The sequence below is a fragment of the Cervus elaphus genome, chromosome 21 (assembly GCF_910594005.1).
Source record: "Cervus elaphus chromosome 21, mCerEla1.1, whole genome shotgun sequence".
In the NCBI taxonomy this organism is placed as follows: Eukaryota; Metazoa; Chordata; class Mammalia; order Artiodactyla; family Cervidae; genus Cervus; species Cervus elaphus.
The window spans coordinates 31145009-31159383 of NC_057835.1; the positions used below are offsets into that span (position 1 = coordinate 31145009).

The following is a 14375-nucleotide window of genomic DNA, read 5'->3' on the forward strand; positions in this document are numbered from 1 at the left end:
TAGAAAGCTTCAGAAATGACCTCTCATTTGCCAGGAAAAATATCTGAGGTTGAAAAGCTAAAGGGGCATTAACCTGACACTGCTGTTCAATTGAACACTCTTATTGTGCATACTATTTACACATACACATGCTTGCTTTATTTTCCAGGACACCTCAATCACTAGTTAAGAATGTTGAACACCTATATATCCACCCTTTACCATCTGAGACAGGGGATGGGTACCCACTCTAGTATCCTTGGGGCTTTCCTGGTGGCTCAGACAGTAAAGAATCTGCGTGCAATGTGGGAGACCTGGGTTTGATCCCTGGGTCAGGAAGATCCCCTGGAGAAGGGAATAGCAACCCACTCCAGTATTCTTGCCTGGAGAATCCCCATGGACAGAGGAGCCTGGCAGGCTACAGCCCATGGGGTCGCAAACAGTTGGACATGAGTGAGTGACTAATATTACTTATGGTCCACTCAGTAGAGTAATGCAACTCATTCATCATGTTCAGGAGGATATAGCAAAAACACACAGAAGATGAGATCTACATCTGGGAAGGAGGACTTAAAATTAAATTAGAATGTTTATGTATGCAGAGTGAAATCCCATGCAAAATCCCACGCAGGCTCGCGTTCTCTGATACTGGACTCAGAGGTGAGATAATCCATTTGCATGATGGGTGATAGAGCAGGTTCTTTCAATGAGCATGCTCACTTTGAAGGCTTCTTCAACTGTGATCATGACTTTTTCAGGGGATGAAGTGGTTTACCTACTGTTTCTCTTTTTTAATTTCAACTTTGCAGAAGTATGTGAGTAATTGCCTTTAATGTAATTGAGCACACAGTGATTTTCACTTACAGTTTATAATTTTTTCTAGTATTTATTTATTTATTTGGCTGAGTCAGGTCTTAGTCACGGCAGGTGGGATCTTCCATCTTTTTTGCAATATGTGTGGTCTATTTTTAGTTGTGACGTGTGACCTGTAGTTTCCTGACCAGGGATCGAGCCCAGGCCTCCTGCACCAGGAGTGTGGAGTCTCAGCCACTGGTCCACCAGGGAAGTTCCTACAGTTCTTACTTGTCTTTAAGACAACTCCTAATTTCATTCAAAAAGCTATTTTCTTATTTTTTAGTTGTGAGTTCTTTCTTCTAGGTCAATAGCTATTGCTAAAAACTATTGAGTAAAGCATGATTTAAGCACACTTTACCATTGATTCAAATTTATACCACGGCTTTTAGTATATTAAATTAGTCATATGTAGGCATATTATGAAATAACTTGGGTCTGCCTTGTACTGTAAGCTACTTTTTCTTGCCATGGTCATTAGCACCTGCTTATACCCAATTCATTATTTTTCAGGGAAGATTTATTCAAGTCTTCCTCAAGTGGATAGAATAGACACATGGCCAAGATTACCTAAGCCACCATGCTGTCAGAAGCTCACTATTGATCACCTATAGATTTCTGTTTCTCTGACTTGGATTGTGTCTATCAGTAGGTCCCACAGAATAGTGGTTAGTATGTTAGTCCAGTTTAATCTGATCTTCAAATGCTCTAGTTTTGTTTCTTGTCTAGAAACAAAAATTATAGCACTACTGTAGACAACTTTAAGTATATCGCCATCTTCCTATCTAAGTATCTGCAAGTCCGACTCTGTCAAGATTAATCTCTGTTCTTCAGCTACTTAGTGGAGGCTGCTGTTTGTGAAAGAGCCCATGTCTTATATTCAGCCCTTTCAGTTGATTGCATGCTCCTACTACTATCTCAACAAAAACATTTGCCAAACCTAAGGAGTCAGAAAAAGTATGGAGAAGAAGTGTGTGTACAAGATCTTGTTAAGGGGAATCATGTTTATCACAAAAGAATAAGGCTTTTAAGAAATACAAACATGTCAAAACATATCTGCTGGTGGAAGTGGAGCATGATAGGTGGCTGCAGTGGAGTGTGATGGGTGGAGCATGGTGGGTGGCTGGATTTGGAGGTCGTTGACCCAGCCCTTCCCAGTGTGAATAATGGCTGTTGGTATTTGAGCAGCAGATCCTGAACTGGCTGTCCCTAGGAAGGTCAGGAAGAATGTATGTTCTGCTGGTCATCTTGATTTGGAAAAAGCAGCTGAGGTGGATGGTGTTCCAGGTTTTTGCCTTTGTAGAACAGCATGCATTTGTCAGATGGACCATCTCTGATGCTTCTAATACATTGTCCATCCATTTGACAACTAGCCTCTTCACAGGACACAGGCATTCTGTAGGCCAGCTTTGCAAACCTTGCTTCATACCTTTTTCTTAGATTTTGTTTCTGTGGACCATTTTTTAAAGTCTTTATTGAATTTTACAATATTGTTTCTGTTTTATGTTTTTGGTTCTTTGGCTGCAAGTCATGTGGAATCCTAGCTCTCCAACCAGGGATCGAATCCACACACCCTACATTGAAAGGTGAAGTCTTAACCACTGGGCCACCAGGGGAGCCCCCATATCTTTTTCTTTTCATGCAACCACCTTCTCCCGTATTACTGAGTACCCAGAACATTCTAATTGCTCTCAGAGTCTAACAACTGCTTCTCTCAACTGCATGTCTTCTCAAAGCTCCCATAGCCTTTTATGGGCTCAACTCTTAACAGTGCATCTCATATTAGGTCTTTTATTGAATCTCTTGTCCTTCCTTTCTGTTTCTCCTTGTAGTTTTTGAGCTTCTTCAAGGGAAAACTAGCATTTTTATTCATTTTTGTAATTCTATTCAGAGCTAATAAATGTTTCCTGATAAGTAGGAACAACTAATTGTTCAATAAAAGTGAGTTTGCTCCATTAAAATTCAGTTTAATAGAACCCAGCAAATTTAAAATCTATTTTAGGCATAGTATAAGGCTTATTAGCAATTAGCATTGGTGTTACCTTGGAAAATGTTGAGAATCAATGCAATCCATCTTACAAAGCAGAGCTATTTAACAGAAACACAACATCCCTATTACAACCTATATTATGAAAGCTAGAGTGTGCATGCGTGCTCAGTCTTGTCCAACTTTTGCGACCCCCATGAACTGTAGCATGGGATTTCCCAGGCAATGCTGGAGCAGGTTGCCATTTCCTCCTTCAGGGGATCAAACTCCTGCATCTCCTATACTGGCAGCTGGATTCTTTACCACTGAGCCACCTGGGAAGCCCCACATATCCTAAAATATACCAAGGGCCTATTCCATGAAAATTTGTTATTAAAGTTCATGTCCTTGGGCTAAATTTTGTGATAGTTTAAAACTTTGTCATAATATGGAAAACTATATTAACTCTTGGTGATTTGCTCATTCTCTTTGTCCCTTAAAGCTGATTCTTTGTCCCTAAATGATTTTATTTATATGTGATCATTCCCTTGCGTTGTGTGTTTTTGTGTCTATCTATCTAAATCTATCTAACTATAGAGATCTAACAATCTAGTTACCCATCTATGTCTCCATATCCCGGTACAAAAAAAAAAAAATGTAAGGGGTATATGGGAACTCTGTGATGTTTTTCTGACCTTTCTGTAAATCTTCAATTATTCTAAATTAAATTGTATTCAAAAATAAATGAGAGCTGCAGTATTTAGAAAGGATTCTCAAATTAAAAATGGCAAAGCTGGTATATCCCTTGATTCCTCTTACATTATGAAGTCAATAAAATTACTCTTGATAATAGCACATTTTATCAAATAATTATAACTATATAGTCTTTCTAGGTATAGATGTACATGTATGTGTGTATTTGGATTTGCACAGAAAATAGTTAAAAAGAGTAATCACTAGTATTTGATTCATAAAGTAACATTTAAAAAAATCAGTCACTATCTGGGCCTTCCATTTTTTCTTTGTTAGAAAAATATTTTGACATTTGTTAGCCATGTAATGCTAGTTAGAATGTTATATTTAAAGATGTTCATAGATATATCCTAATGACGTTCTAAATGTTATTAGAAAAGTCCTCCATGATGGGTCAGGAGGATCTTCAGGTATAACTGATTTTGGGAAAGCAAGTTAGCTTATGGTCAACTCAACTTACCAGCGACTCAGTGCTGACTCTGAAAAATGCCACAAGTAGATTCTTTCTCGATATCGATGACACTCCACATGCCTAAATGTACTTGAAATAAAGATATACCTGTGAATTATTTATCATAGAACTTTTTAATAGTGCACCTTGCAATTTGTTTGCAAAATTACCTGAGGCTGTAGCTCAGATGTGAAGATGGAATGGTCATTTCAATATAGCGAATTTCATATGTAGAAGGAATTTACATTTTCTAATGTAGTTTTCTAAATAACTTTCTTCCTGTTGGAAACCATTTTAAAGACAGATACAATGTAGTATTTTCAACTATAAAATAGGAAGATACCAATTTACAGCTTTGTTTTTTTTAGAATATTCAAACGCAAATATTTTTATAGACTAAATAGATTGTTTAAGTCAACAGTATCCTGGACTCTTAACATCTTTCTTAAATTGCCATTATCGTATTTGCTGCAAGTTATATGCCATCATTAGATTTATACTCCAAATTGCAAATGTATAATTACTAGAATTTAACCTCCCCAAATTGATGTAATTCAACCTAATTATCCTGGCTACATAAATGCATGCTAATCAGCAAGAACACACTTAAATAAAACAAGAACGTTAACACAACAACCACAGAATAAACAAACTTTTGAAAAAGGAAAAAAATTTAGGGGCTAATAACATCTTCAAAAATAAATCATAAACGTATACTATTTTAAAGTGTTTTCCTATCCACTCAGACTTATATTGTGGACAGAATTATTTCAGGGTGTGTTTTGAACTCTGTCCACATTGATGGTTCTTCCTGTATATTCATTTCTTCATTCAGCAAGCCATCTTATTCATTTTGTAAACATTTATTCTCAGCCTGTTATGAATTGGATGATATGGAGGTGTCAGAGTTGAATCAGAAACAATTCCTGTCCTGAGTTTAGTTACATGATTTACTTAAATAAAACTAATTCAAAGAGAAAAGATACTATCACTTTAAAAGTTGTTGTTGCTGTTCAGTTGCTCAGTTGTGTCTGACTCTTTGTGGCCTCACGGGCTGCAGCACATCAGGCTTCCCTGTCCATCACAATCTCTCGGAGTTTGTTCAGATTCATGTTCATTGAGTCAGTGATGCTATCCAACCATCTCATCCTCTTGCCGTCCCCTTCTCCTTTTGCCCTCATTCTTCCCCAGCATCAGGGTCTTTTCCAGTGAGTGGGCTCTTCACATCAGGTGGCCAAAGTATTGGAGCTTCAGCATCAATCCTTCCAATGAATATTCAGGGTTGATTTCCTTTAACCTTAAAAGGTTAATCAAATCATTCATTTTCTTGTTTGTTGTGGTTGTTCAGTCACTAAGTCATGTCTGGCTCTTTGTGGACACAAATTCATGAACTACAGCATCCCAGGCTTCCCTGTCCTTCAGTTTAGTTCAGTTCAGTCGCTCAGTCGTGTCTGATCCCATGGACTGCAGCATGCCGGGCTTTCCTGTCCATCACCAACTCGCAGAGCTTGCTCAAACTCATGTCCATCAAGGCAGTGATGCCATCCAACCATGTCATCCTCTGTTGTCCCCTTCTCCCACCTTCAACCTTTCCCAGCATCAGGGTCTTTTCCAAAGAGTGGCTTCTTCACATCCCTGTCCTTAACTCCCTCTAAATGACTTCCCATGGGACTTAAATTCCAGCTCAACTCCTAACCTATAAGACCCCACTTGACCTGGCTCTGACCTCTCTCCTGCTCTCCAGGTCTACAATGCAACCAACATGGGAGGTGTATTTCTGTTCCTAAAAGGTGTCTAACTCATTGCTGTCTCAGGACCTTGGCACTTGCTTGTAGCTTCTGTCTGGAAAGATGGCTCTTGTTTCCTCATACCTCAGCCTCATCCAAGTCAGATTCTAGGCAGTGCTTTCTTCTTATTAACTCTGTGTGTTTCTTAGAAACTGTATCAGAAAAAAAAAAAAAAAGTCGTTTGCTTTACTAGAAAGAAAAAAATGAGAGAATTCCTAACCAGGGATTTTGTACCAAAGAAATCACAGCCATAGTCAACTATCCTATGAAAACAAAGGAGCTCTCCTGTAAGCAATTTAAATTATCCTGAAACCGTATGCATTGGTGTTTCCTTTTGAACTGTGTGGGACTTCCCATGTGGCCTTAGTGGTAAAGAAGCTTCCTGTCAATGCAGGACACATAAGCGACATGTGTTCGATCCCTGGGCATAAAGGTCCCCTGGAAGAGAGCATGGCAACCCACTCCAGTACCTTTGCCTGGAGAATCCCATGGACAGAGGAGCCTGGCAGGCTACAGTCCATGGGATCATAAAGAGCCACACACGACTGAGTGACTAACACACTTACTTACTTTGAATTCTGTCTGTAATAAGTACTTGATACGAAAGTACAATTGTCCCTAGTATGTCACAAATTTATCTGTACTCCATATGGAAGTTACAATAAGGCATTACCAGTTTCATTAACTATTTTTTAAAATGTACTTTCTTGTGCCAAGCCTTAGTTGCAGCATGTGGGGTCTAGTTCCCTGATCAGGGATGGAACCCAGGCCCCCTTCATTGAGAGCCTGGCGTCTTAGGCACTGGACTGCCGGGGAAGTACCTGTTAACTATTATTTTTACTGTTTAGAATTTATAGGACTTTGAGGGCAGATAATTTGGATGCTCCAGATCTCTCTTAAAAGCTCCTAAGTAGGTTGTGTTTATGTCTTTTTATTTTCATGACTGTTTATATCAGGGAGAGTCCCTGTGATGCACAAATATTATGTTTCCTTCATTGAGAAGAACTTTTATTTTTGAGTTTACTCAATATTTGCCCCCATTTGTCTTTTCTTACATGGTCAGTGGATTCAGCCACAGACACTTAGTATTTTCCCTGAGTACTGGCTCTATGAACAAATAGTCATCTGATGTCTAGAAAGATCATCTAATTAATTATTTAATTTAATATCTGATACTTTGACTAAGTTTAAACCAATACAATATTGTAATTAGCCTCCAATTAAAATAAATTTATATTAAAAAACAACAACAACAAAACAAGGTTTTCTGTGTAAAAATAAGATGTCTGACTCTTTGTGACTCCATAGACTGTAGCCTGCCAGCCTCCTCTGTCCATGGGATTTCCCAGGCAACAATACTGGAGTGTGTTGCCATTCCCTTCTCCAGAGGATCTTCTCAACCCAGGGACCAAACCTGTGTCTTCTGCATTTGCAGGCAGATTCATTTGAGCCACCTGGGAAGTCCATAAGTAAGGTTAATTGAATATAAATAGAAATGGGGATCATGAATAGACAATATATATGTGTATGTGTATATATATGAAATATACTAACCAGGAGAGATGCAATAGTGGACTTTGGGATTTTAAGAAGAAAGTGGTTTCAACTCATTGGGCTCCAGTTTTCTCATTTCAGTGCTGAAGGGTTAATGTAGATCAGGGAAGGCAAGTAGGTTCATTCTTTCTTTCTTGCCAAACCACGTTGGTTGGGAGAGGCCAGTGCTCTATATTGAGAATCTTGAGGCCACATGTGGGGTCACCAGAGAACACAGCGATTACACCTTTAGGTTGGTCAAGAATACATAATTTGAAGTGCCAGCAGATATTACATTTTTTACAGCTTGAGATTTGTGGCAATCCTGTATCAAACAAGTCTATCAGCTCCATTTTGCCAATAGTATCTCCTCACTTTGTATCTCTATCAAATTTTGGTGATTCTCATAATAGTCCAAAGTTTTTCATTATTATTTTATTTATTATGATGGTGCATGATCAGTGATCTTTGATGTTACTATTCTAATTGTTTTGGGGCTCCACAAACATCACTATATTATTTCAAGAAATTGCTACAACCATCAATTGCTACAGCCTTCAACAACCACCACCTGACCAGTCAGCAGCCATCAACATCCAGGCAAGGTCTTCCTCCACCAGCAAAAGCTTTCTGACTTACTGAAGCTCATATGATGGCTCATATTAAGGTAAACACATTATATTTTTTAGACATAATGCTGTTGCACATGTGAGACTACAGCATAGTATAAATATAACTTTTATATGCACTGGGAAAACAAAAAAAAAAAGTGTGACTCATTTTATTGGAATATTTGCTTTATTGTGGTGGTCTGGAACCAAACCTACAATATCTTTGAGATATGCCTGTGTTTATCCACACTGATTCTACATTGTTGTGATTTAACTTAAATAAATGGATAATAAACATATGGTCACTCCCCTTTCCAATGTCCTCCAAAGTTCATTTCTGCTTAAATGTTATATTTATGTCTCTAAATAACCTTTCCTATAGTAATTGGCACCACCAGAATTAATATGTCAACTCCTGACTTGTTTTCTCTCTCTTTGCCAGCGTCTCAAAATTGAATCATTAATTTGGAATAAGTCAGCCCTAATCCCAAAATATAGTGGTTATCTGTTGGGTTTCTACATTCTTCCCAGTAATCAAACTTATTCTCATCCAACCCAGGGTTCTGTTGCTTATTTTCAAGCCATCAAGACCTAGAATGTCATCATTCTCTCCCAGTCCATCACCTCTATATAGGCCTTGACCATAAATCTGGGTTATTTTCTGAAATATACTAGTGATTCCATCTGAGACTTCACGTCCCTGAGTCTGGAGTGCCATCCTAAATCAGTACCAATGACTGGATGTTGTGTCATGCCCTCTTATTTCCTATCAGTCCTCATTCCTTTCAAATGAATTCTCATCTTAAATAACAATGGTAATAATAGAAATCATGTTTTGAGCAGGTACTATCCTGGATTATCTCATTCTTAAAAACAATGTATAAAACCCACACCCATCTTGCAGCTGGGGGACGTGGAGACTTAAGAAAGCTAAGTCACTTGCTCAAAATCACACAGCTTGTGAATAATACCATTGAACATGAACCAAATGACCTGAAGCCAGACCTGTTTTCTGAACTCCACTCTGGGGCTCCCCTGGAATCACTGATTCACAGCTTCTGCTGAACTGCTCAGAGGTGGAATGCAGGCACAGAGAAGACCTGCCTTTTCAGAACTGGTGCTGAATAGTAGGACTTCTACACTGGGCCCCTTCCCCTCATACCCCGTTAATTATTTTTTATGACTATATTATTGTGTTCAGGGAGCCTTTGCTTGGCACTGGGGTTATGTAAAAGACAAGAGAGGCACAATCCTTTCTATCCAACTAAGCATCTGTCAGGAGAAAGAAACCTTAATCACATAATTTTACAAAGAATTGCAAGTCTACTGTTGTTATAAGCTCACTAAGATTGCTGTGCCCATGAAAAGCCAATAGGACGACCTGACCTATTCTAGCAGCTCAGAGATATTTTGCCTCATCAACTCAATCAGATGGCTCAGTACTTACTGTCTGACTCACACCCCACTTCCATTCTAGATTCAGCCGCAAGAAAGCTTGCAGCAGAATTCCAGCTCTGAGCTGCACAGGTTCCAGCAAGCTTTGTGGCTCTCCCAGTTCATAGCAGTCTCATCTTCATTAATAGAGGTTTTACTAAATATATTTGTTAACATATTTCAGGCTACCATTACCTTATCAAGCCTCTGCTCTGCTGAAATATGGAGCAATATTGTTTTATTGATTGGGTACCTACTGACGGTAGCAATATGCACACGTGCATTATTCTCATACCACTGTAGCTTTAATAGTCTGGAGGTAATATCAGAAGTAATTTACTGTCATCTATATATGGCAGTTCCAATGTTGTGGTCGTTAGAGCTGCCAGTTTGGAAATTCTGGTCTGCATACCAATGAGTCATCTAAAGTCTTTTTGAAACTAACTTGATCGGATCAGCTAGCAAGAAAGACCAGTCCTCTGAACAGCATCACTGATCTAATACACAAGTACAGTGAATGCAACTGATTTACTAAGAATGAAAGAGAGACTTACTTTATCCTGAGTTTACAGTGGAGTTGGCGACAAGGACTGAATGAGAATTTGGTAACATGTTGACTTAATTTAGTGTCAAAAGCCTGCATCTTTCTGCTATCTGCTTTGCAGGCTTAAACACATGAGCTGAAGATAGAGCAAAGGTTTAGGGCTTCCCAGGTGGCGCTAGTGGTAAAGAACCTACCTGCTAATGCAGGAGTCATGGATTTGATCTCTGGGTAGGGAAGGTCACCTGGAGAAGAAAATGGCACCCCACTCCAGTATTCCCACTCCAGTATTCTTTTCTGGAAAATTCCATGGACAGAGGAGCCTGGCAGGCTACAGTCCATGGGGTCGCAAAGAGTCAGATATGACTGAGCGAACAAGCACATACATTAGATAAAAAAAATACTGAACAGTTTTTGTTTCCCCTCACCAGTGATAACACTAAGAATTTTTATGTACTAAATCCTTCAATATTTTATATTACCAAGGGCTCGATCTTAAGCAGAAACAAACAAAATCCTACTATTGTAAAAACTCACTTTATGTTCATTGCTTTGCTTGGCCTAAATGCATTTTGAAAAATACAAAATAGAGCTTAAGTTCCATAAAGTGGTGTAGATCTTGTGGATCCATTTTAACTGTTGGATATCTTTGATAGCATCCCATTCCATAAATCACATTTATGTAAACGTTGCACAGGAGAGGAACAATTAGGTTGTTTTCATTTTTTGTTGTACTAGCATACAGTGATTAAATGAAAACCCTCATACATACCTCCTTGAGCTCATCTAGTTTCCCTTAGATAGAAATCTATAAAAAGTGGGAGAAAAACAAGCTATTAAAAAATATGTGTAGTTGGATTTCAATTACATAAATCTTAAAAACACATATTATTTATTGATAAATTTATTTATATTATAGAAATTAAAAACCGTGCATAGGAAGAGCACACCAACTTCTAGAAGATATTTCTAGAGAGGAAGGCAGTACAGGATGAGAGTAACATTTTAGCAGTGTCTGTAACATTATATTTCTTTTAAAAAAATGATCTGGAGCAAATTGCAATATGTTAACATCTGTTCAGTCTTGGTGATAATTATGTAGATGTTTTATTTGTCTTATACCTTTAAATATGCTTGGAATATTTCATAAGTTTTGTTAAAATTAAGTTTCATAAGAAGTTTCAGGATATTATTTAGGAAAGAAATTCTCTTGTGTATCATAAAACATTCAAGTTACTGGTAAAAAAAAGTCTTTTATATGTACACTCAAATTCATGTCCATTGAGTCAGTGATGCTATCTAACCATTTTATCCTCTGCCACCCCCTTCTCATCCTGCCCTCAATCTTTCCCAGTGTCAGGGTCTTTTCCAACGAGTGGTCTCTTTGCATCAGGTGGCCAAATATTGGAGCTTCAACTTTAGCATCAGTCTTTCCAAAGAATATTCAGGGTTGATTTCCTTTAGGATTGACTGGTTTGATCTCCTTGCTGTCCAAGGGACTCTCAAGAGTCTTCTCCAAAACCACTGTCCAAAAGCATCAATTTTTTGGCTCTCAGTCTTCTTTATGGTCCAGCTCTCACATCCAAACACGACTACTGGAAAAACTATAGTTTTGACTATGCAGACCTTTGTTGGCAAAGTGATGTCTCTGCTTTTTAATACACTGTCTAGGTTTGTCATAGCTTTTCTTCCAAGGAGCAAGTATCTTTTAATTTCATGGCTGCAGTCACTTTCCACAGTGACTTTGAAGTCCAAGAAAATAAAAGCTGCACCAACACAAAGTCACTCTCTTCTTCCGTCACTTGCTGTCTGCTAGGGACGGCTGGCTCACACTTTAAAGCATTCATCCTGATATAAATTCCCAGGGGACGCTTTTGAAGCCAGACAAGAATCTTTAATATAGGCATTTTCTATCTGCTACCATTCTTACTCACTGCTGCTTTTTAATTCTCCTTTTATTCAAATTAAATACCTTACAGTCATTCAGAAACTGTTCTTTATGTTGCCACATCTTCCCACTGTCAGAGCAGTTAATTAGTTCTTGGCAGGTCTGAGATTCTGAAGAGCTTGCAAGGATGATTTGTAATTGTGCGCTGAAGTACAGCAAGATGCTTCAAATAAACATGGTTACAAGTCCATTGTTTGGCATTTGTCAATTTCTACACCATCTAGATTTTCATTTATTTGGCAGACATAGAAAACCTTATTTATTTCACATTTCTGAAGGTAGAGCCGTCATCATTTCTAATACCTCAACAAATGAAGGCTATAAAAAAACCTAAGGAAAAGCATTAAAAGGAAAATGGGATCTTATTGAAGCAAAAAGCCCTATAAAATCTGAAAAGGGCTTTGCTATGGAAGACCTATACCGTAAAATTGATTCTTATTACTACTGTTACCTTTGAAGAGGTCAACAATGAGAGACATACAGAGAATCTTTTTTTATTCATCTTTGCCAGCAAAATAGGGTCCTTTCTTTTGAGACTGGCATTCAGAATCTTCAGGGGTTTTGAACCTAGCACATTTCTCTGATTATTTCTTCCACTGTTTATCTGTACATGTGCTACGTGCCAATTTTTTTTTTTTTATCATTTCAGCCCTTCTTAACAACCTGACTCAGTTTTTACTTGCTTCCAGAGCCTTTTTTTCCTTCTACTGGGGGCCCTTCCCTCCTAAGGAAAAATTAAGAAAAATATAGGATGTCCAGTTAAATCTGAGTTTCAGATAAATAAGGGATATTTTTCAGTCTAATAATAGAATATGCAACATTTGGGCCATAATTGTACTAAAAATTTAAATCTAGCATATATAAAGTTCAACTTTAACTGGCTGTCCTGTACTGTATCTGGCAACCCTACTTCCTCTGAACTCTTGAGGGACTGACTGTTCTTATCATTCGCTTATTGCCTGGCATTCCCTACCCAGTCCTACTGTATCCCTTTAGTCAGATTTTCAGCTCTGTGGAAACAGAGAAGAGTTCCATTTCCAGTTTGGATGCAAAAGGATAAGCAAGATCTTCATTCATGTGATAAAACTCAGAAATCACCAGGCCAACATACAAACAAAACAATTATAATTTTTTCAAGACATGAAAGAATTGTGGGCACAAAGAAATGTTAAAGATATAATACCAGAGAAGCTGACAGATGTGAGACGAGTTTCTGTGGCTAGTCAGGAAGCATAAAGGAGTCAGCCAAAGAAGGTCTGTCTTTGCTGGGACTAGGAGAAACCAGTTCATGCTGGACAGGTCTTGGACTGGTATGTTATATTGTAATCTAACGTCATTCCAAACACTAATCCTCTGTACCTAGTAATTCCCTCTCTGGGAGTTTTGCTGAGTAAGCAGAGGCTGGGAGCTGGGATGGGAAATGAGGAAAGACATTGTGATCTTGGAGCCAGAAAAAAAGAAAGATCAATACCTGCAGGGAATAATAATAAACGTGACATTGTAAGAAACAGTGGAGGTGGAAAAAAATAAAACAAAACCTTTGAGGTGCTGAAACACAGAAACTATATAATACTGTCTATCTAAAATTCTATATTGGAGAAGGAAATGGCAACCCACTCCAGTATTCTTGCCTGGGGAATCCCATGGACAGAAGAGCTTGGGGGGCTACAGTCCCTGGGGTTGCAAAAGGGTCAAACATGGCAGAGATCAAACAACAGCAAATTCTATGAAAAAAATAAAAGAAATCACTAAAATTATGGTTAAATAAAAATATTTTCAGATAAACAAAAGATAAGAGAAATGATTGTTGGCAGATTCACACTATCAAATACACTAAAGAGAGTTTTTCAGGCTGGAATGAAATGATGCCAGATGGATATTTATATCTACAATAAGGAATAAATAACCTTGATATAGGGAAGAATAAAGGGTTAATATAAAAGATTATCTTCTCTTTTACATTTTAAAAAAGTCAATTAAAATTTTTTACGTTATATGTAATATGGATTCAAGGTTGATCATGATAAGTTGTAATTTCTAGAGGGCTGATTATAAAAATAATAAAAATAGACATAGCTAAAAAAGCCAGTAGACAAGATACTAAGACATGTTCATTTATTCCACTCTTCTCCAGATAAAAAAGTGGAAAGAAGGAACAAAGAATAGAAAGAAACAAAAAGAGAATACAGACCCTGTTTCCTTTGGAGATTTCTATCTTTGTCATGAACTAATTTTTTTTAATTGAAGTATAGTTTCTTAAAATATGTGATAGTTTCAGCTGTACAGCAAAGTGACTCAGTTGTACATATATATGTGTGTCTGTGAATATATAACGTATATATATTTTCTTTTGCAGATTCTTTTTCCTTATAGATTATTATAAAATTGCATATGATTCCTTGTACTATACAGTAATTCTTTGTTGTATGTCTGCTTTATATATACTAGTTTGTTATTAATTCCAAACTCCTAATTTATTCTTCTCCCTCCCTTTCTCCTTTGGTCATGGTAAATTTCTTT

General features: G+C 37.6%; 1 protein-coding gene across 3 annotated transcripts in view; it reads left to right on the forward strand.

Annotated features, from left to right (window-relative positions):
• Window positions 1–14375, forward strand: part of NKAIN3 (sodium/potassium transporting ATPase interacting 3) — a 513013-nt gene that overhangs the window by 162065 nt on the left and 336573 nt on the right. The window lies entirely within an intron of this gene.